At 31.3% G+C, this 23172-nt stretch overlaps 1 protein-coding gene across 5 annotated transcripts in view; it reads left to right on the forward strand.

Moving 5' to 3' along the window:
- LOC138696857 (zwei Ig domain protein zig-8-like) overlaps positions 1-23172 on the forward strand; it is a 1911002-nt gene that overhangs the window by 977027 nt on the left and 910803 nt on the right. The window lies entirely within an intron of this gene.

The following is a 23172-nucleotide window of genomic DNA, read 5'->3' on the forward strand; positions in this document are numbered from 1 at the left end:
AACAAGGTAAGATAGGCTACTTGTAAAAACTCATAACTTAGACATTTAATTATGGTCGAACAACGACAGTCGTATGCATCTTGCCTGTAATGGTACGAGTAATTAAGACGTTCGAACTAAAATTATGAAACTAGCTTACGCTCGTTTCATAAACATACTTGTATCTTAATTACTACCATTATAGGCTCGTTGCATAATATACTGTACTATTTTTATATTTTTCCATCTTTATATATTATGAGTAACACTAGCTTGTACTAATGTTCCATATTTACCCACGTATTGTGCAGGCATCAATTTCGCATTCATGTCAAATCAAAATTCAATAACATTATTTTTTTTTAAGTACAACAACTCATGGACATGGGCCCACTTAAGCGGCCTACGTGCACGGGACCGAAAGGCCCGACCCATTTCAATTAATTAATACATTCATTCCTTCATTCATTCATGGATTATAATAAACAAATTATCCAAGTAGATTATGTATATATACATACACCCCTTGTATACAAGAAACGGACTCGTTCACATTGTTGAGTGTATCGGATATGACGTATATATTTCCAATGCAACCGAAGTCTAGTGACATCAGTTTCGCCCGTTCCATGAAATGATTTCATTGTTTTATTAATATAGGTTAAATAAATATTGATTAAGTGTGTTTGAGAATAAGGTTCTTAGGAAAATATATGGGGCTAAAAGGGATGAAGTTACAGGAGAATGGAGAAAGTTACACAAAGCAGAGCTGCACGCATTGTATCCTTCACCTGACATAATTAGGAACATTAAATCCAGACGTTTGAGATGGGCAGGGCATGTAGCACGTATGGGCGAATACAGAAATACATATAGAGCATTAGTTGGGAGGCCTGAAGGAAAAAGACCTTTGAGGAGGCCGAAACGTAGATGGGAGGATAATATTAAAATGGATTTGAGAGAGGTGCGATATGATGATAGAGACTGGATTAATCTTTCACAGGATAGGGACTGATGGCGAGCTTATGTGAGGGCGGAAATGAACCTGCGGGTTCCTTAAAAACCATTTGTAAGTTGTAAGTTAAGGTTAAATAAATACGTTACTTTTTGAAAAATGTTACGAAGGGATGTAAAATAAATGTGGAGGAATGTTAAAATTAAAAAAAAATATATATATAGCGGAAATAATGCAAAAGTACAGCATAAATAATTATTAAAAAAGAGGGAGGTAAATGGAATGGTGACAGGATCAACGAAGGAAAAAGAAATACTGTGAAATTAAGGAAAAATGAAAATATATACAAATAAAGTAAAATAAATGTCTAAAATTATACACAAATGTAATTATTGTTTGAAATACGAGTATGTTCTAGCATTCGTTTAAGAATGTCCTGTCTTTAAGTTCTATTTTAATGTACCGATATGTGGAAATTTTTATCTGACACAGTTACACTAATCTCTTCAAAGCTGATAGAATTAGCATCTCCATAGAACCGCACCAAAACGCAGGTCCCCAGGGTGTTCGCAACATAGCTGTGAATATTGTACACCATATTAACGACGGGCCCCACAATCATCAGGCATTTAGCTCTCTTCAACACGAACACCAAATTGCTTATGCAGTGTTTTATTCATTCGTACCTTCCCTGTGTGGACAGATTATCTTCCACAGCAGGTGATAACAGCTAAAAATACACGCGCGACGCTTTTTATTAGTAACAGCTAAGCAACTTCATAATATGTTCATGAAACAGTAACCGTGATCTGAAATTTAGTGAAGACGATAACAGATTAATAGACAACTTTCCCTATTTGTATATTTCATGAGTAAGTAGTATCTGAAAGAGTTTTTAAACTCCTTCATTCTATTCTTTGTTTGTTTTCTTTCTTTCCTTTTTCTTTCATTCTTTATTTTTCTTTTTCTTTCTTTCTTTCTTTCTTTCTTTTTCTTCTTTCTTTCTTTCTTTCTTTTTCTTCTTTCTTTTTTCTTTTTTTCTTTCTTTCTTTCTTTCCTTTTTTCTTTCATTCTTTCTTTCTTTTTCATTTTTTCTTTCTTTTTTCTTTCATTCTTTTTCTTTTTCCTTTCTTTCTTTTTTCTTTTTCTTTCTTTCTTCCCTTTTTTCTTTCATTCTTTCTTTCTTTTTCTTTCATTCTTTTTCTTTTTCCTTTCTTTCTTTTTTCTTTTTCTTTCTTTCTTTCTTTCCTTTTTTCTTTCATTCTTTTTCTTTCTTTTTCTTTCTTTCTTTTTCTTTTTCTGTCTTTCTTTCCTTTTTTCTTTCATTCTTTCTTTCTTTTTCTTTTCCTTTCTTTTTCGTTTTCTTTCTTTCTTTCCTTTTTTCTTTCATTCTTTCTTTCCTTTTTTCTTTCATTCTTTCTTTCCTTCTTTTTCTTTTTTCTTTCTTGTTTCTTTTTCTTTCTTTCTTTCCTTTTTTCTTTCATTCTTTCTTTTTCTTTTTTCTTTCTTTCTTTTTTCTTTCTTTCTTTTTTTCTTTTTCTTTCTTTCTTTCTTTCCTTTTTTCTTTCATTCTTTTTCTTTCTTTTTCTTTCTTTCTTTTTCTTTTTCTGTCTTTCTTTCCTTTTTTCTTTCATTCTTTCTTTCTTTTTCTTTTCCTTTCTTTTTCGTTTTCTTTCTTTCTTTCCTTTTTTCTTTCATTCTTTCTTTCCTTTTTTCTTTCATTCTTTCTTTCCTTCTTTTTCTTTTTTCTTTCTTGTTTCTTTTTCTTTCTCTCTTTCCTTTTTTCTTTCATTCTTTCTTTTTCTTTTTTCTTTCTTTCTTTTTTCTTTCTTTCTTTTTTTCTTTTTCTTTCTTTCTTTCTTTTCTCTATTTCTATTACCGGCTTATACCAATGTAGCGTAGAGGAGGTCACACACGATTGCCCATCTTGGAAGAAAGCGTAAAATGCAGTAACATGATAGCCTAATTGTTGCTATGTATTTTTCACCACTCTGCAAATAAATTCCAGAAAGAAGTGAATTTTGCCCACCTTACATCTTAAGTGTGGAGCCACCACCATTGACCTGCAAAAATTTAGTGAAATTGATTTTTTTATATCTCAGTTACCATAAAAGTTAAATGAACAAAACTTTTCATGCTCAATATACATGCATTACACTTTATAAAACAGTATTCAGAATATTAAAATAGGTAAAAACAAGAACTACCCGTAAAAATAATATCAAAGTTGTATAATTTTTTTAAAACTTTAAATCATTTACATAATAAAGTCTGTAATTAATTAAATGATTCTTTTACAGGAATATTCTAAAGATCTACATAAACAACATAGTCTAGGATCTTATATCTATTCCTTCATGATATATATATATATATATTTTTTTTTTTTTGTTTTTCATAAAATATTTTAGAAAATGTAATATTGAAGGTGACGATTTAAAAAAAAAATATATTTAAGAAATAGGTAAAGATCCTCGACTACGTTGCTGATCTAGGTGTTTAAAACATTCCAGTAAAATAATCATTCAGATATTTAATTAATTGTAAAATTATTCAAATTTGATATTCTTTTTACAGGTAATTATTAGCTGTTTTAATATTCTGAATAGTGTTTTATAAGGTGTAATGTATGTATAATTAAACATAAAGGTTTTATGCATAGACATTTCGCTAGCCAGCGCTAAGAGCGTGCTAAACTAGCCCCGGCTATCGACTGATTACTTGTACAGGATTCACATCACATCACATCACATCACATCACATCACATCACATCACATCACATCACATCACATCACATCAAATCAAATCAAATCAAATCAAATCAAATCAAATCAAATCAAATCAAATCAAATCAAATCAAATCAAATCAAATCAAATCAAATCAAATCAAATCAAATCAAATCAAATCAAATCAAATCAAATCAAATCAAATCAAATCAAATCAAATCAAATCAAATCAAATCAAATCAAATCAAATCAAATCAAATCAAATCAAATCAAATCAAATCAAATCAAATCAAATCAAATCAAATCAAATCAAATCAAATCAAATCAAATCAAATCAAATCAAATCAAATCAAATCAAATCAAATCAAATCAAATCAAATCAAATCAAATCAAATCAAATCAAATCAAATCAAATCAAATCAAATCAAATCAAATCAAATCAAATCAAATCAAATCAAATCAAATCAAATCAAATCAAATCAAATCAAATCAAATCAAATCAAATCAAATCAAATCAAATCAAATCAAATCAAATCAAATCAAATCAAATCAAATCAAATCAAATCAAATCAAATCAAATCAAATCAAATCAAATCAAATCAAATCAAATCAAATCAAATCAAATCAAATCAAATCAAATCAAATCAAATCAAATCAAATCAAATCAAATCAAATCAAATCAAATCAAATCAAATCAAATCAAATCAAATCAAATCAAATCAAATCAAATCAAATCAAATCAAATCAAATCAAATCAAATCAAATCAAATCAAATCAAATCAAATCAAATCAAATCAAATCAAATCAAATCAAATCAAATCAAATCAAATCAAATCAAATCAAATCAAATCAAATCAAATCAAATCAAATCAAATCAAATCAAATCAAATCAAATCAAATCAAATCAAATCAAATCAAATCAAATCAAATCAAATCAAATCAAATCAAATCAAATCAAATCAAATCAAATCAAATCAAATCAAATCAAATCAAATCAAATCAAATCAAATCAAATCAAATCAAATCAAATCAAATCAAATCAAATCAAATCAAATCAAATCAAATCAAATCAAATCAAATCAAATCAAATCAAATCAAATCAAATCAAATCAAATCAAATCAAATCAAATCAAATCAAATCAAATCAAATCAAATCAAATCAAATCAAATCAAATCAAATCAAATCAAATCAAATCAAATCAAATCAAATCAAATCAAATCAAATCAAATCAAATCAAATCAAATCAAATCAAATCAAATCAAATCAAATCAAATCAAATCAAATCAAATCAAATCAAATCAAATCAAATCAAATCAAATCAAATCAAATCAAATCAAATCAAATCAAATCAAATCAAATCAAATCAAATCAAATCAAATCAAATCAAATCAAATCAAATCAAATCAAATCAAATCAAATCAAATCAAATCAAATCAAATCAAATCAAATCAAATCAAATCAAATCAAATCAAATCAAATCAAATCAAATCAAATCAAATCAAATCAAATCAAATCAAATCAAATCAAATCAAATCAAATCAAATCAAATCAAATCAAATCAAATCAAATCAAATCAAATCAAATCAAATCAAATCAAATCAAATCAAATCAAATCAAATCAAATCAAATCAAATCAAATCAAATCAAATCAAATCAAATCAAATCAAATCAAATCAAATCAAATCAAATCAAATCAAATCAAATCAAATCAAATCAAATCAAATCAAATCAAATCAAATCAAATCAAATCAAATCAAATCAAATCAAATCAAATCAAATCAAATCAAATCAAATCAAATCAAATCAAATCAAATCAAATCAAATCAAATCAAATCAAATCAAATCAAATCAAATCAAATCAAATCAAATCAAATCAAATCAAATCAAATCAAATCAAATCAAATCAAATCAAATCAAATCAAATCAAATCAAATCAAATCAAATCAAATCAAATCAAATCAAATCAAATCAAATCAAATCAAATCAAATCAAATCAAATCAAATCAAATCAAATCAAATCAAATCAAATCAAATCAAATCAAATCAAATCAAATCAAATCAAATCAAATCAAATCAAATCAAATCAAATCAAATCAAATCAAATCAAATCAAATCAAATCAAATCAAATCAAATCAAATCAAATCAAATCAAATCAAATCAAATCAAATCAAATCAAATCAAATCAAATCAAATCAAATCAAATCAAATCAAATCAAATCAAATCAAATCAAATCAAATCAAATCAAATCAAATCAAATCAAATCAAATCAAATCAAATCAAATCAAATCAAATCAAATCAAATCAAATCAAATCAAATCAAATCAAATCAAATCAAATCAAATCAAATCAAATCAAATCAAATCAAATCAAATCAAATCAAATCAAATCAAATCAAATCAAATCAAATCAAATCAAATCAAATCAAATCAAATCAAATCAAATCAAATCAAATCAAATCAAATCAAATCAAATCAAATCAAATCAAATCAAATCAAATCAAATCAAATCAAATCAAATCAAATCAAATCAAATCAAATCAAATCAAATCAAATCAAATCAAATCAAATCAAATCAAATCAAATCAAATCAAATCAAATCAAATCAAATCAAATCAAATCAAATCAAATCAAATCAAATCAAATCAAATCAAATCAAATCAAATCAAATCAAATCAAATCAAATCAAATCAAATCAAATCAAATCAAATCAAATCAAATCAAATCAAATCAAATCAAATCAAATCAAATCAAATCAAATCAAATCAAATCAAATCAAATCAAATCAAATCAAATCAAATCAAATCAAATCAAATCAAATCAAATCAAATCAAATCAAATCAAATCAAATCAAATCAAATCAAATCAAATCAAATCAAATCAAATCAAATCAAATCAAATCAAATCAAATCAAATCAAATCAAATCAAATCAAATCAAATCAAATCAAATCAAATCAAATCAAATCAAATCAAATCAAATCAAATCAAATCAAATCAAATCAAATCAAATCAAATCAAATCAAATCAAATCAAATCAAATCAAATCAAATCAAATCAAATCAAATCAAATCAAATCAAATCAAATCAAATCAAATCAAATCAAATCAAATCAAATCAAATCAAATCAAATCAAATCAAATCAAATCAAATCAAATCAAATCAAATCAAATCAAATCAAATCAAATCAAATCAAATCAAATCAAATCAAATCAAATCAAATCAAATCAAATCAAATCAAATCAAATCAAATCAAATCAAATCAAATCAAATCAAATCAAATCAAATCAAATCAAATCAAATCAAATCAAATCAAATCAAATCAAATCAAATCAAATCAAATCAAATCAAATCAAATCAAATCAAATCAAATCAAATCAAATCAAATCAAATCAAATCAAATCAAATCAAATCAAATCAAATCAAATCAAATCAAATCAAATCAAATCAAATCAAATCAAATCAAATCAAATCAAATCAAATCAAATCAAATCAAATCAAATCAAATCAAATCAAATCAAATCAAATCAAATCAAATCAAATCAAATCAAATCAAATCAAATCAAATCAAATCAAATCAAATCAAATCAAATCAAATCAAATCAAATCAAATCAAATCAAATCAAATCAAATCAAATCAAATCAAATCAAATCAAATCAAATCAAATCAAATCAAATCAAATCAAATCAAATCAAATCAAATCAAATCAAATCAAATCAAATCAAATCAAATCAAATCAAATCAAATCAAATCAAATCAAATCAAATCAAATCAAATCAAATCAAATCAAATCAAATCAAATCAAATCAAATCAAATCAAATCAAATCAAATCAAATCAAATCAAATCAAATCAAATCAAATCAAATCAAATCAAATCAAATCAAATCAAATCAAATCAAATCAAATCAAATCAAATCAAATCAAATCAAATCAAATCAAATCAAATCAAATCAAATCAAATCAAATCAAATCAAATCAAATCAAATCAAATCAAATCAAATCAAATCAAATCAAATCAAATCAAATCAAATCAAATCAAATCAAATCAAATCAAATCAAATCAAATCAAATCAAATCAAATCAAATCAAATCAAATCAAATCAAATCAAATCAAATCAAATCAAATCAAATCAAATCAAATCAAATCAAATCAAATCAAATCAAATCAAATCAAATCAAATCAAATCAAATCAAATCAAATCAAATCAAATCAAATCAAATCAAATCAAATCAAATCAAATCAAATCAAATCAAATCAAATCAAATCAAATCAAATCAAATCAAATCAAATCAAATCAAATCAAATCAAATCAAATCAAATCAAATCAAATCAAATCAAATCAAATCAAATCAAATCAAATCAAATCAAATCAAATCAAATCAAATCAAATCAAATCAAATCAAATCAAATCAAATCAAATCAAATCAAATCAAATCAAATCAAATCAAATCAAATCAAATCAAATCAAATCAAATCAAATCAAATCAAATCACAAACATTGGTTTATGAATGCGAAAAATGTAAGTTCGCTGATCATCCACCGGAAGCCCGCGCTAAGAATGTCTATGAATATGGCCCAAAAAGTTTTGCTCATTAAGTTTTATAGTAGCCGAAATATATTTATAAAAAAATGAATTTCACCAAATATTTGCAGGCCAATGTGTACCTCCTCCCTTAACATGAACCTCTGTAGCGTACGATGAATACTGAATAAAGATTTAAACTTTAACTTATAAAAATTGCAAATTGTACATAAATTAAATCATCAGGACTTAAATAATCTCGTCATTTTCAGTGAAAGTTATTTGAATGAGATCAGAAATGATGAAGACACTCTTTCCATTAACAATTAATTGATGGTTTATTTAACGACGCTCGCAACTGCTGAGGTTATAAGAGCATCGTCGGTGTGCCGGAATTTTGTCCCGCAGGAGTTCTTTTACATGCTAGTAAATTTACTGACACGAGCCTGTATTTAAGCATACTTAAATGCCATCGACCTGGGCCGAGATCGAACCCGCAACCTCGAGCACAGAAGACCAGCGCTATACCGACTACGCTACGCAGGCCGACCGCTCTTTCCATTTTATGGACGTGTGACAAAGCCCACTCTCATTTAAACAGCTTTGTAAATAAACATAACTTTCGGTAAATTATGCACAGGAACATCTACGGCAACTTTATGAACGGACATTACATTCACATAAGTTAACCGTGTAGAGTGCTTTCTCCTCCAAAGGAATTATTGGACCATACTTTTTTGAGGATGGCAATGGTCATTTTCAAGAAATAGTTGTTACATGCAAGTGACATAGTTTCATATAATAAAAGTTTGTTTAATACAATATCTAAAGGGGAGAGGATGGTATTTTTTAAACATTTTTCCTAGTTGGTGTAAAATATTAATTTTTTGTATGTAGAGAACTCATAGCTGTGGCAACTCAACCAAAATATTTTGAAAAAAAAAAAAAATTGGGGGTCCAAATTTGAAAAAAATATACGCAATGCAGGATTGTACTAAAACCGATATATCTAAACCGTTTTTAAAGATAGATTCTAACAGTTTTCTGCAATGTATTTGCAAAAGCATGTTCTACAAACTGTCTGTAACAGAATTTTGATATTGGTCTCTACGTTTGTAAAATAAACAATTAAAATTTAAAAACAGTTTTCCGATTTCCTTTCTTGCAAACAAACGGACGTATTTTTAAAATGAAATCAACTAACAAAATTCTGTTACAGAGAAAAGTTTCCTAATAGTCTAAAGAATGTGTGTTATAAATTTCATGCATGTATCTTTAATAGTTCAGAAATTATATCCATTTTTGTCTGGCAATGTAGCAAAAAATGAAGTTACTGGAAACCGATAAAAGCGGGCGTGTGATTTAAAAATCCATAGCGCAGGAAGTTTGACGTCTCAACATCCGATAAGGGCACAATTACCAATAAAATGTTATGCAATGCATTCCACACATATCAAAGGGTATTTTAAAGATTTTTTTTTTGTTTTAAATTTAGTTTACCGGAAACAACAATAAAGGTGGGCGAGTGATTTAAAAATCCATAAAGCAGGAAGTTTAAAAATGGCGACTCAACATCCGATAAGGGCACAAATACCCATAAAATGTTATGCTATGCATTCCACATAAATAACAGTGTATTTTACCAAAAAATACCATCCTCTCCCCTTAAGTTCCATTTCACTATTTATAAATCTATTTCTTTGGCCATCTGTACATTCGCTTTGTATACGAAATGTACACCTGGAATCAAAATAGGAAATAGTGTGGTTTCACAGCCGCAAAATTCTGGTTTTGTTGCACTCTATTAGGGAAGAGAATGAACTCGTGTGGGAAATGGAGATGTACCAAGCAAAACCCAGTCTTTTGAGTTCGAATGAAAGCAGACAAGCGCTGTTTTGTTGATGTTATTTAACTGCATATCTCTTGTTTGGTAATTGGTTTTGTTTCTGCACGCCCTAGGAAACCTATTGACAATGTTTACCCATTCGTTAAGTCTTTTAACAAGATATGAAACACCAACCAGTGCATGTGGGAATCAGCTTTTATTTCTTGAAGCATTGTTCAGCTACCTGCATCATTTCGGAACATATGTTGAGGTAAATTTTCGCATTGCCAATCACAGCTGATAATTACTAATGTGACTAACACAATGTGAACGCAGGTAATGTTAATATTGGTTCAAGGGAAGCCTGCATCCACGATTTGTGTTCACTGGGTCCGTTTTATCTAGCCTAAACTAACATAAATCCAATATAACGCAATAATTGACCCTTTCCGATACGCTCTGTGGCATTTGTTGTGGGAAAAGGTGATAATGCAGCAGATTTTCTCTGATTATTTTGATTTCCTATGACATTGTTATGTCTCTATTCTTACAATATCACTTTCTCATTGGATTGTCTATGAATATCCTTTGTAGTTTATAGGAAAAATCGAATTTAAAATTGTCTTAATATTTGTGGTGAATTAGGGTAAGGTTACCTATATCGCACCTATTTAGCATTTATAATTTTTATTGAACAATACAGTTTTTATTTTCTGCATTCAATTATAGAGATACATTCCCAGAACATTTGCCTCTCATATAAAAAAGAATCCTTGAATTTGATTTAATATTTTTTAATTAGAATGACATTTTCGAAACACTTGTCAGTGGTGCCATTTGGGCAACTAGTTTCCTAAATAGCACCTGCGGTTTCTTAAATCGCACCTCTTTAACTGCAGGGAACAGGATGAAGGAAAGCTTTTAATATTGAACATATTGAACAGTTATATATAAGAAAAGTAATATAATACAGTTATATGAAAGTGTTCATAGGCCTATAACTGTATTATATTACTTTTATTATATATAACTATCTTACTCATGAACACTGTTGCATCTGACCTAACTTATGTAATTTAATATTGAACAGTATTTAGGCCTAGTATGAATAATGTAATAAATGCAAATTACAAGTTTATTGAAATTAATGGAAAAGAGTAACGCATCTTCAATGAAATTGAAAAAAATAGAGCATAAAGTACCAAACATTTAAACTTCCTGAATGCGTTTTTTGTTACACATTTGCCATGTGCTTCACCAGTTAGTTCAGACTGTAAACTGCGTCACCTTTTCTCCGCGATTATCTCGATGCCACCTAAGAATTGCTTCATGATATACGCTGTCTGAAATGATTTGAAGATAGAAGCATCTAAATGCTGGGCCTCTGAGTATTATGACGAGGAAGCTGAAACAGAGCGCACCATTTTTCCGAGATAATCTAGCTTCTAAATTTTTGGACTAAGTCGTATAGGTAGACATACAGAAGCAGAACTTTTTTCTTTGGCAGGTTTGAGTGACAAAATGTTTGAGCTATTCGACAATTAGTCCACAGTTGATGTAACCTGACTCAGAGCAAACAAATAACGATCCTGGAGGAGCACCATCTGATAATGTAGGAAGCGCTGTTGGACGTTTAAAAATTATCATGGGTGGCACAAAATACCTGGTGCGCTTGTACAACACACACTTGTTGTATTAACGCCCTTTTCACCACTTGATATTCCACTCACCTGATGCATTCCTCGTTCAGTTAAAAATTTCGGGGCCTTCTTTTGTACGGTTAGAATTGGTATAGTTGCTCATTTCGCACCGGTGCGAATTAGGCACCTACGAAGTGCTGTGAATTGAGAAACTACGTCATAAGTTTTTATTTCCTTCATTCTAGCCTATAATCACCACATGTTCGAAAATCCTACTAATTTAAATGTTCTTTAATATTTCTTTAAATCAATAACATCTTAAGATTATGAATTCCTCTGCATACAAATCCGTTATTTAGTTACAAAATGTTAGCTAAATTTACATCCACCTGAACGATTATATTAGATACACTATCACCACGCTGCTGACACACAGAAGTGGCAGAAATCAAGTGACATGGTGGAAGTTCATATGGTAGATTGTAACAATACCACTAGATGCCACACTACTATAGTAACTTGTTTTAAACTAGCAGTGGTGCCATTTAGGAAGCGATGCGATTTATGCTTTTTACCCCATATTCTAGAAATGCGCTTATTGCAATAGTTCTAAAGGTTAACAAATAGCCAGGAAATCTTTCCCTCTTTCAGCCAAGAATTTACCATACATTCACGTTGTGATCGTTAAGACACTGTCCATTATTATGGAACTGGAATGTACAAATTTACATGTACGAGAAAATAGAATGAACTGTAAATAATGTCGTTAATATCAAGTGGTTATTCTTTGAGATATTTCAATCAAAAACGTCTAATACAATTTTACTTGTTTTTGCTTCGTTTTCGACATAAAAATTATTTTAAATGAAATATTTCATAGGGTGTTCTGGAGGTCGATTGATTTAATTCCCAATGTGCTCAGTCAATTCAAGAGAGCAGTGTATTTTGATAATAAATGTTTGAAAGAATTTTAGTTTTGTTCTTTAGATGTAAAGCAATTTGATCCGAAGAAATGTGAGATTTTGTTCTGAAAAGAATTTTACAATTTTACAATTGCTCTGATCAAATTAGTGCTGGAATTTTGATTCTCATAGCCTTCATGGTTTCATATTTTTCCCGTTTGCGGACTTGAACTTGCTTTCTTTAAATGTTTCACAAGCCGCCACCGTTTCTTGTCACGACCGTAATCACACTCGCTTCACTCCAAAAACACATTGGAGAAAGAATAATTTGTCTTGCAACACATTTTTCTTATTCTTTGCATTCATCTATTCTTACATCACTCAATGCATACGTATTTTGGGCTACGTGAAAGGAGTCCATCTTTATGGAGAATCCAGACACCAATTCTTGTAAAATTACGGGAAGAGATGCTGGTTTTCTGTGACCAACTCCAGCAACATGTATTTTCAAACATGTTTCGGAATCAATGTGACCCTTATGCATGCTGTTTAAAAATAATGGAAATAATTTTATTATAGATATGAAGAGTCCACTGCAAAAAGGGGCAATGTCGTAAATTTGTGAAAAATGAGATGAAGGTTCAGTACTATAGATCAAAGAGAGTAGACTATATTACACTTTGTTGCACTGCAAGAAAAATTATAGTTCCAGATCTACTTCGTGTTGACACAAAGAGTGGGATTGTCAAAGTGTAAATTGCTTTTCCTGCAAAATGCAATACATTTGACATTCCCCCTTTTTGCAGTGGACTCTTCATATGTTTATTTTATTTTTACTTGGTTATTTAACGACGCTTATCAACTGCGAGGTTATTTAGCGTCCATAGTATTGATGATAGATTATATTAGGCGAGATGAGGCCGAGGATTAGCCATAGATTACCTGACATTTGCCTTACTGTTGGGGAAAACCTCGGAAGAAATCCAACAAGGTAATCAGCTCAAGTGGGAATCGAACCTCCGGATCGGCAGGCAAGCGCCTTAGTCTACTGAGCTACGCCGATGGCTAAATATGTTTATAAAAATACTTATAGTGTGCATGGAATTTGTTTTATGTCCCAGTTTATTAAAATGATTTATTTACTCCAGTTTATTGATTACTAGTTAGAGTAAAGTTGCCTAATCCCGTGATACGTTTTTTCCACTGAATGTCACGGGATTGGGTATCTTGCTAGGAAGTTCACCGATGTCTCAAAAGTAGGTGAAAAAGGTACTCTTTCGAGAAGGATGTCTGGCGGTATAGTCGAGCGACAAAGCTTTGACTGACACTCAATTAAAAAAAAAAGTATCACGGGATTAGGAGTATCACGGAATTACGCAACTTTACCATACATCCATTTCCGGTACTGTTTATTTTGAAACACAGTGATTTTCGTATAGATAATAATTTAATGTATAAAAGCTTGCAAACCGTTTTTTAACTACCGGGTTTCTTAAAGAATTAGATCGATGTATTTGGCTGCTGCAGATATAACGGAGGAATGGGTCCGATTCTTGTTTTGATCATGTTGCTTATGGTGGATTTTGATACACATATTTTCCTATCTTTTACTCGATTGCATTTTCGCTCCTACAATAAATCAGTCAGTTAATCAATCAACCGATTAATTGAAATACCGTGTAGAGATCTCGTCGGTTTCCAGAGTCTAGAAAGCCGAATTAAATCTCTGTGACAATCTGCAACTTTTCTGGCACAGACGCAATGCTGGGCGGCCTATTTAGAGGGGCTGTACTGCGGCTCGTGATGTAGCTACGTCGGAAGTACGGGCTACACGAGCGGGAGGCAGTCCTTCCCTTCTCTATTTCCCTCTCCAACTTTTACATTTTGCCTACATTTATCGGAATCCAATGTTGTAGTTTGCTCCCCCCTGTTTCGAGATTTAAAACACTTCCTACGTTCCTGTGAGGATCGACATACCAGCCAAAAATCCGAGTTGGATTAAGCTAAGGAAGGCCCGAAAGTTTCACCAAGATCAGAGGAACACTTCTTGAATTGCACATAAGTCAAACACACGCTTTGTGTCAAGTTTGTTGTTGAAGTTTAAGTCTCTGGATACGATAGAATTTTATCGAAAGAATGTGAAGGAACATTGACATACAGGGTGTATATAAAATATACAGACGCTACTCGATACGAAATAGCTGTTCACGCATACATGGCTGGGTTGAAATACAAAAGGTCATAAAACTAATATGATAAGCAGGTTTAGGATCCGAGCCAACTTAAGAACGAAGCGAAGTTACAGTTCAACGGAGTACAGATGGACTGAGGTGGCGCGTTGAGTTTTGTTTACCTGTGCGCTAGTGTACAATACGGTTCGTGATCAGAAATACAGTATTCTTCCGTCTCTTCCTACGGAACGAACACAGGCCATCACAGTGCATTTTCAGTTCATAGTGAACAATTTTTTCGAACTAGTTGCAAGTATGCGGCAAAAAAACCGGACCTACCCTTGTAGCTGATTTCAGAGCCTTGTTCACTCCAGAGCACGATAGACTGGTAACTAAGATTTTCGTGGATCGAATCCTGCCTGGAAAGAAAACTTTTTATTTTTGTTCCTTATTCAAATTTATTCCCAATACATTTCGATTGCAGCTATATTTTACTAATTAATTAGGTTATTATTCTCATAACATGAATTTTATCAGCAATCGAAAAGTATTGGGAATAAATTTGAATAAGGAACAAAAAAAAAAGTTTCCTTCCCGGGCAGGATTCGAACCATGAAAAGTCTTAGTTACCAGTCCATCGTGCTCTGGAGTGAAGAAGGCTCTAAAATCAGCTACAAGGGTCGGTCTGGTTTTTTTTGCCACTACTGTACATGGTTGTTCACTGTAACGCTAACGCCTTCAACGTCGCCGAGGAACATGAAAACTGTATCCTGCTTCATTTTCCACCGTCACTAGATTGTACTATTAACAGTAGAATATAACGTAGCACATTGACGTTGTTTACATTCACAGTATGTCTGTCTACTATGTTCAAGGAACTCTATAGTCAAGTTGTGCGTACATTGGTTGCTAAAGTGTCCCTGATCCTAAGCCTGATGATAAGATGTTATGTATAGTCTACTATTTTAGATTTTACATTTCTTTTCGTCGTTTTGTAAGAAAACTGAGTGGTCCTTTTCGTTAGCTTATACATCATTATTACATTTGTTTTATATTATTTACCGTTATGTATATTGTTGTTTATTGTTAGTAAAATAACATGTACAAAAATACAGTCTTAATTCTTCCCTGAAGGAGTGAAAACTCGTGCTCAGGGAGTTATTTAAACACATACTTAACACGAACAAAGATAATTATTTGTCACAAAGTGGGTCAAGAAAAAAAATATAAGAATAAATTAACTTTAAAAATAAAATTTCAATTTTAACAATTTAAATCATACAAATACATGCACATATTAAATCAACATATATTTTGTAACAATTAAATTCCTAACGCTATTTTTTTTTTAATTTCTGATACTAAAATGTTTCAAATTTGGGTATTTTTCAATTATTTTATTATATAATATTATATTATATGTATTGCCATAGCGTGTTTTGGGAAAGCCATCAATTTAATTTCCAATATGCTCAGTCAATTTAAGAGATAATAAGTGATTAAAATAATTCATAATAGAAAGTTGTTTGTAATAACGTGTTTCTTGATACGATATCCTAACGTCATGTAGCAAAATTCGTTAACTACAATAATTGTCACTAGTATCTTTTATGCAATAGACCCCAGCTGGAAAATTAGTGCTCAAGGGGAGGATTCAATGCACAATACAATTACAGATTTAAATGGCAATAAATAACATCTTAAAAAATGAATATTTCCTAATATGATACAAAAGCTTCTCATCCGACTAATAATAACAGCCATTTCCCTATTTATTTTGCGTTTAATATCCTCCCGGGTGTCTTTTATATTTCTTACTGTTGCTCCAAGATATTTGCCTTTTTCCACCTCTTCGAAAGATAAATCTTCAATTTTTATGTTTTCATTTCTTACACGATACATAATCATATGCTTTGTATTTTCGGGATTTACTTCCAAACCTATCGCTTTACTTGCTTCAAGTAAAATTTTTGCGTTTTCCCTAATCCTTTGTGGATTTTCTCCTAACATATTCACGTCATCCGCATAGACAAGAAGCTGATGTAACCCGTTCAATTCCAAACCCTGTCTGTTATCCTGAACTTCCCTAACGGCATATTCTAGAGCAGGCCTGCACAAGATTTGCGCTCTCCGAGCCGGCTCACAGCTCATGAGCGGAATGCAGGTATTAGCTGCGCTCTGTATAAGGGTGGACTGGAAGAAGGGGTGATCTCGTACAAAATATGCACAAAGGAAGTGCTATTACGAGTGTTTATGAAATGAATTACCGTTCAGTGTTTGAAAAACTATATTGGACTGTTATTAATTAATAAAGAAATATTTATTTTACAGAAATAATAGAAATTCTATAGCTGCTTAAATGTACAATACTATTTTGTTATATTTTTATTTATCAGTGCATGAAAACGAGGTTTTATGCTGTTGGCTAACTTAGATGTTGGTATAGCGTCGTAAAATAACCCAATAAAATTAAAAAAAAATATGCTGTTGGCAACTGAAAGGAACAGTAGCCTACTGATCATAATGAAACATCAGTTACAGATGTTCGATATCTGGCTTTATATATATAGAAAACAGTTGCTCACAAATATAAATGTTGAGCCAAATATAGCAATCATTTTCACAGCCAGCCTGTGTAGTCGTGGATATTATTGCTAATATTTAGTCTTGTGAAACTCAACCAGGCTAGTAGTAGTATTCAAACGATCTTTAGCCCTTGGGTCACATTGAAAATCAATAAGTTCGAGCTGTAAATCGTTAAAAGTTTAATGTTATCTTCCGTCTTTTAGATTCCTCCATACTGTACTGTAGCAGTAGGTAAGCAACGTGAAACAGTTACTGAGAATAGGCCTACACACTGCACTCCACTAGATAACTGAGTGGTCGTTTCCCTCTCCTCCTATAGCAAGTCTATGTCATTCTGACGTATCTTCCTCTCCGTTTCGGCTCCTAAGAATCGCGCGCGCTCGTTGAGCGCTGTTTGTGCAGGTATGTTCTAGAGGGAAGTTAAAAAGTAAAGGTGATAGTGCATCTCCTTGCTTATTACTAATATAAAAACCTAGTAGAAATCAGTCTTCCATCCTTATTCTGATTAACATCGCCTTTTATCCAACTTACACACCACTGCAAATAGAGGAAGGGTCTCCACTGTATCTTCTTTTCCAGTATTCTCTTATTTTCTGTACTTTTCTGGTAGGGCTGTCGCGTTAATGAATTCTACTGTACTATTAAATTCAAAATCTCGATCTTAATGTGACTTGCGGTTATTTTAAAGTTTGGAGAAAAAATAAAGGACAAAGTATGCGAGGAAAAACTTTATATATTAAAAAGGCAATTCAATGCAAAAATAGTCCCAGAGCCATTCAATGAATCACCACTATAAACTACAAAATAATGTTAAGGTTATATTAGGCCTGATTAAATGCTGGTAAACAAATTTTAATAAAAGGCTATCAAATGCATAAGAACTTACATTTCATTCGAACAAATTCAATAAACCACAAACATGCTCGCAATAACAATTACGAACAGCATAAACTTGTCACACAATAATTGTAGATATACGATGAATCCCCTGTAATTGTTTTAATAATAAAAGGCTTTTCTCTCATAGGATTGAAATTTTCTAGTAACAATTTCACTGTAAAGCATATAAATAAGTTAGGAGATATGAATTCTCTGAAAGTCTGAAGCAAGGAAAATAGTTAACTATGATGTTGGACTTCGACTCTGAAATCTCCATAGTACCGAGGGAGAACTCTTCTTTTTTCTCTCCACTGTGTAGAGTGATGTAGATTCTGAATTACGATATCCAGTTGAAAAGAAAGCGCGAAGGAAACATTATTTTCGATCTGGGTATATGATCAATGGGCAGTCTTGAACTTTGTTTAGGACTTGCCCCTTTTGACAATTGCTTCATCGCCAGAAAATTCTTTGGAGATAGCGTCAACAACTCTCACTTCAATAAAAAGAAGTTTCTAGAACACTTGCTAAAGTTTGAGTGGCTGCGAAAGACATTCTGGAACGTTTGACCTCGATGTTTCGATGTACTGACGCGACTTCGATCCGGAAGATAGCGTTACATTCTGTTTTATTCCTGGTATAGAACATTGCACTGCTATTCTTGTTAGTCCGAATTGCTGTATGTGACCGGTTCACAAGATTGTGAATTCGATTCCGTGGTAAAGGAAAGTACTGTCTATTTCAGCACTTGTTTTTTTTGGGCTTGTGACTGTAGTTTTTGTTTCTGTAGCCACTATGAAGGGTTCAAAGCCAGTCCAGAACGATGAAATTTTAGACAAAAAAAAAATAATCTATTTATTGTAACTTTCCTGAAGAAGTAAAACCGCTATTTTTCTCTCTTCTTGTGCAGAGGTTTCTGATAATTAATTCATAGAACTGAACCCCAGAATAGAGAGCTTAATACCCATTAAGAAATGATTAGAAACTACTGGGTGTTCATTTCAAAATGTGTCATGACGTCACTGTTGCGAGTCAGCGATTTGAAGCGAGTTTCAGCTTTTATGTCACAGAATATGCCTATAAATCAAGGCGTTCAATCTGAACTTGAGAACGTGTGCTGAATAACTTGAACGTCGTAGCGGTCTGTAAAGTCTGTATGCTACCATAATCTCTTTCGAACTGTGTTTTGCGCGGGCAAGTCGTACGCAGTGTATTTGTTGTCATCGGTTGCGTACGGCAACATTCCAAAATACAAATCAAATGCTCCGTGTCCATGTTGACCGTCCAAGTTAATGTCAACAAATACGTAAGTAATCGTCTTACCCTCTCCACATATCCAGACAGTAAGAAAAAAAACTCAACTCAGTACGTGTTTCCAAACAGTTCACATTCCTGCCACTACAGGTGTTACCGTACGTATCGGTAAGTACTCTTCAGAATGAACGCCGTACTTGCTAGGCAACTTCTCTGTGGAAGTGTAGGAAGATTGAATTCTGTAGGCTCATCGACTAGCCACATGACGACATACAGCGAGCAATGACACACTTTGAACTGAACACGCAGTAGTGTTGTGGGATTTAATCGATTAATCTAATCGAGTAACCGATTAATTTCTGTTGTAAGCTTAATCGATCAAAAATATTTAATAGAATAATCGAGTCGATTAAAATTAATTTGTTGTAGATGATATTAATTATTATTTTGTTAACACAGACTCATAATGTACGGTGTGGTCTTAGCCAATAATATAACATAAAATTTACAAGGACAGTTTACTAAATACAGTAAGTAACTTAATTCAAACCAATAAATAACACACAACAGTAAAAAAAGAAGAGAAAAAGAGAGAAAAAATCACATTTAATATAAATTGACAATCAGACAGAAGCTAGTGATATTCAATAAAACATGAATATAGTCAACAGAAATAAAAAGATAAAAATACACACATTTGTTAATATTATATATCATGAATAATTTTATAAATTTCTTTTTTAAAAGGTTCAATTTTAATGAGTTAGTACATTATGCAACGAGCCTATAATGGTAGTAATTAAGACGCGAGTAGGTTTGTTTATGAAATGAGCGCAAGCGAGTTTCATAATTTTCATACGAGCGTCTTAATTACCATTATAGGCAAGTTTCATACGACTTTTTATGCTCGACCATATTTCTAACTTGAAATTATTCATAAGTATTATGTTATGGTTATCTAAGTGAAGAGCGGAACTGACCTAAATTGTGAGATGTGCGCAGACGCGAAAGTATTGATTTTTTTCCGAGGCACGAATGTCATTGACCTTGATATAATCTAGAGAATAACATGAACATTGGTCTTGATATAACCTAGAAATTGATTTAGAATTGAAAAACGAGATGACAAATTGAATTAATTTGAATATTATTTACAATTAATGCTAATTATTATAGTAACAGAACATAACCTTCTGCGACAGTATTGGATTTCCAGCCTCCGTGACTTTTCGCTAGTTGTCTTTCGATTGCATATCCGAGAATAATCGATACTTGTGCTTTTATAATGGTACAATGGTGATTTCTCATTGCCTGAACAACTGAACTATAATCAATAGGTGTACTTTAATAAGGTGCATTAAAGGGCTACTACCAGGTGTATAATTACTAAATTTCGGCATGGTCGAGCATAAAATAATATTTAAAATTTGGAAAATGGTTTATAATTTTATTATAAAGTCTTGGACCGAAACTAGCACCATGTTTAAATGTTCCACTTGTATGACATTTAGGTTCAATTAATGGGAAAGTAGACTTTTGTCTTCGATTACGATATTCATATCGATCAGATTTATGTTTTATTTCATTTCTGTGGTAGTAAGTTAGTAAACTATGTTTAAAAATTTCTTCAATTGTTAATACTTTAAAATCTCTGTAAATTAAATTTGTTGCGTAACCCATATTTTTGGTTAGACAAATTATTATTAAACTTTATTAATATTATCTTGTTTGGATTGGTCTGTAGGCTCTAGAAAGGGCACCTATAACTTTTTGTTGTATCTCTCTTAATTTAATTTATTCTATTTTATGTCATTTTATTTTTATCTTAATTTATTCTGAATTAATTTATTTTAATTTAATTGAATTGCATTTCATTTTATTTCATTTAATGTAATTTATTTTAACCTTTTTTTAAAAATGTAATTCAATATAATTATGTATGTACGTATGTATTTAATAATGGTAGCTAAAATGACCCGTATCTACTGGAAATTCATCTATATCCATGTGAGATCTATGTCATTCCTCGTATAAAGTTCTTATTTTTAGCCACTTTCTTACAAAATTTCATTTTACCCGACGTGAAAACATCTAAATTTGTGAAATAAGGTCATTTATTCACAATGAATTAGGGAGTAGAGATTCAGTGCTACCAACTGTACAAGTTTAGCGTGGAGAAAGAACGAGGAGGCCTAAGAGACGGCGAGCTTTGCACGAGGAAATTACAGGGAGCCGTAGACGCTTCCTGCGCGCTGAACTTTGTGTTGGGACATTCATTACTTTCAATGGCGACATTCATCAGCCCCACCGCTGCGCCGCGCCCTGTGCAGCGAGATATTATGTTTTATAACGTCACTCAGAGGGACGAATAACTTCACAAACTTTCCATTCGATAGGGTTACAGAAACTAAGATGTCAGCCCGGCTTTCAGAGATGAAGAAATGACTTCCGCTCCTTACAAGTGGCACTGCTTCCCCTTGTTCGCTCTAAAACTGTAAAAATACGTATTGTGAAGTATTAAAATAGTAGATTACTCATAAAAATAAGACAACATGCGGTTAGACATTATCAGTCTTACTAATAAACCGTGTATAGCTTTTATACGAGACTTATGCAGAGTTGAGACAGAAAACGTTACTAATAAACCATGCATAAGCGATGAATGTATAAACAGCCTGTAACTATACAGCGGGAATTACTTTGCAATAGTTATATATGCGAAACCCCTTGTTTAAGCGTTATATATAGAGCAAAAATGGCCACCCTTCTAACAGCTGTTCGTATCGACTGTCATTTCTTGATGATGGTTGCCTTGTAACCACAGGAGAACAAACCAAAGAGCACAGAATAATTAGAATAATATTACTGTAGCTTGTACTCTTTGACAAAAATATAGTGTGGTAATCGATTAGAGTCAGTTGTACTCTCGATACTTAATACGCCACACTAGAGCGCTCTACTGGATTCAATAGAGAACCTCAGATATTCTATTACCTTTCATAACGAAGTAATGACGAAACTATGACGTAGCTGTGCAACAGTTGTACTGTTATACACGACGTATGTAGTGATTATTAGTAAGGAATGTACACACGACGTATAAATGAGCTACTCATTGTATAAGTATAAGACAGTTAAACGTCTGTATATACAGTTTTTATTAGTAAGACCGTATGTGTTTTTATTTTTAACCAATGTAGTATCAAGTACAGGAATTTAATCCCTACTTTTCACAAGAGGATGCTTTAAGATAGATAGATAGATAGATAGATAGATAGATAGATAGATAGATAGATAGATAGATAGATAGATAGATAGATAGATAGATAGATAGATAGATAGATAGATAGATAGATAGATGGATGGATGGATGGATGGATGGATGGATGGATGGATGGATGGATGGATGGATGGATGGATGGATGGATGGATGGATGGATGGATGGATGGGTGGGTGGGTAGTATTTATTGATACATATTAAATTATACAAACTCATGTTCACAACATCCTTCGCACGAGCCCGTTCGGTCATTCGTGCTGTAACTATGCACAGTTTGAAACTTCAAAGAAAACAAAAATAATACTACTAATAATAAAATAGTAAAACAACAGTTATTAATATTACTACCGTTGTCATTAATTGTCATAATTACAACTAATCTAACTTCATACCAAATTTCACAAAAAATAATAAAAATAAAATAAATGTGAGATATGAAAGGAGAAAAAAAA

Source organism: Periplaneta americana, chromosome 3 (genome assembly GCF_040183065.1).
Source record: "Periplaneta americana isolate PAMFEO1 chromosome 3, P.americana_PAMFEO1_priV1, whole genome shotgun sequence".
Lineage (NCBI taxonomy): Eukaryota > Metazoa > Arthropoda > Insecta > Blattodea > Blattidae > Periplaneta > Periplaneta americana.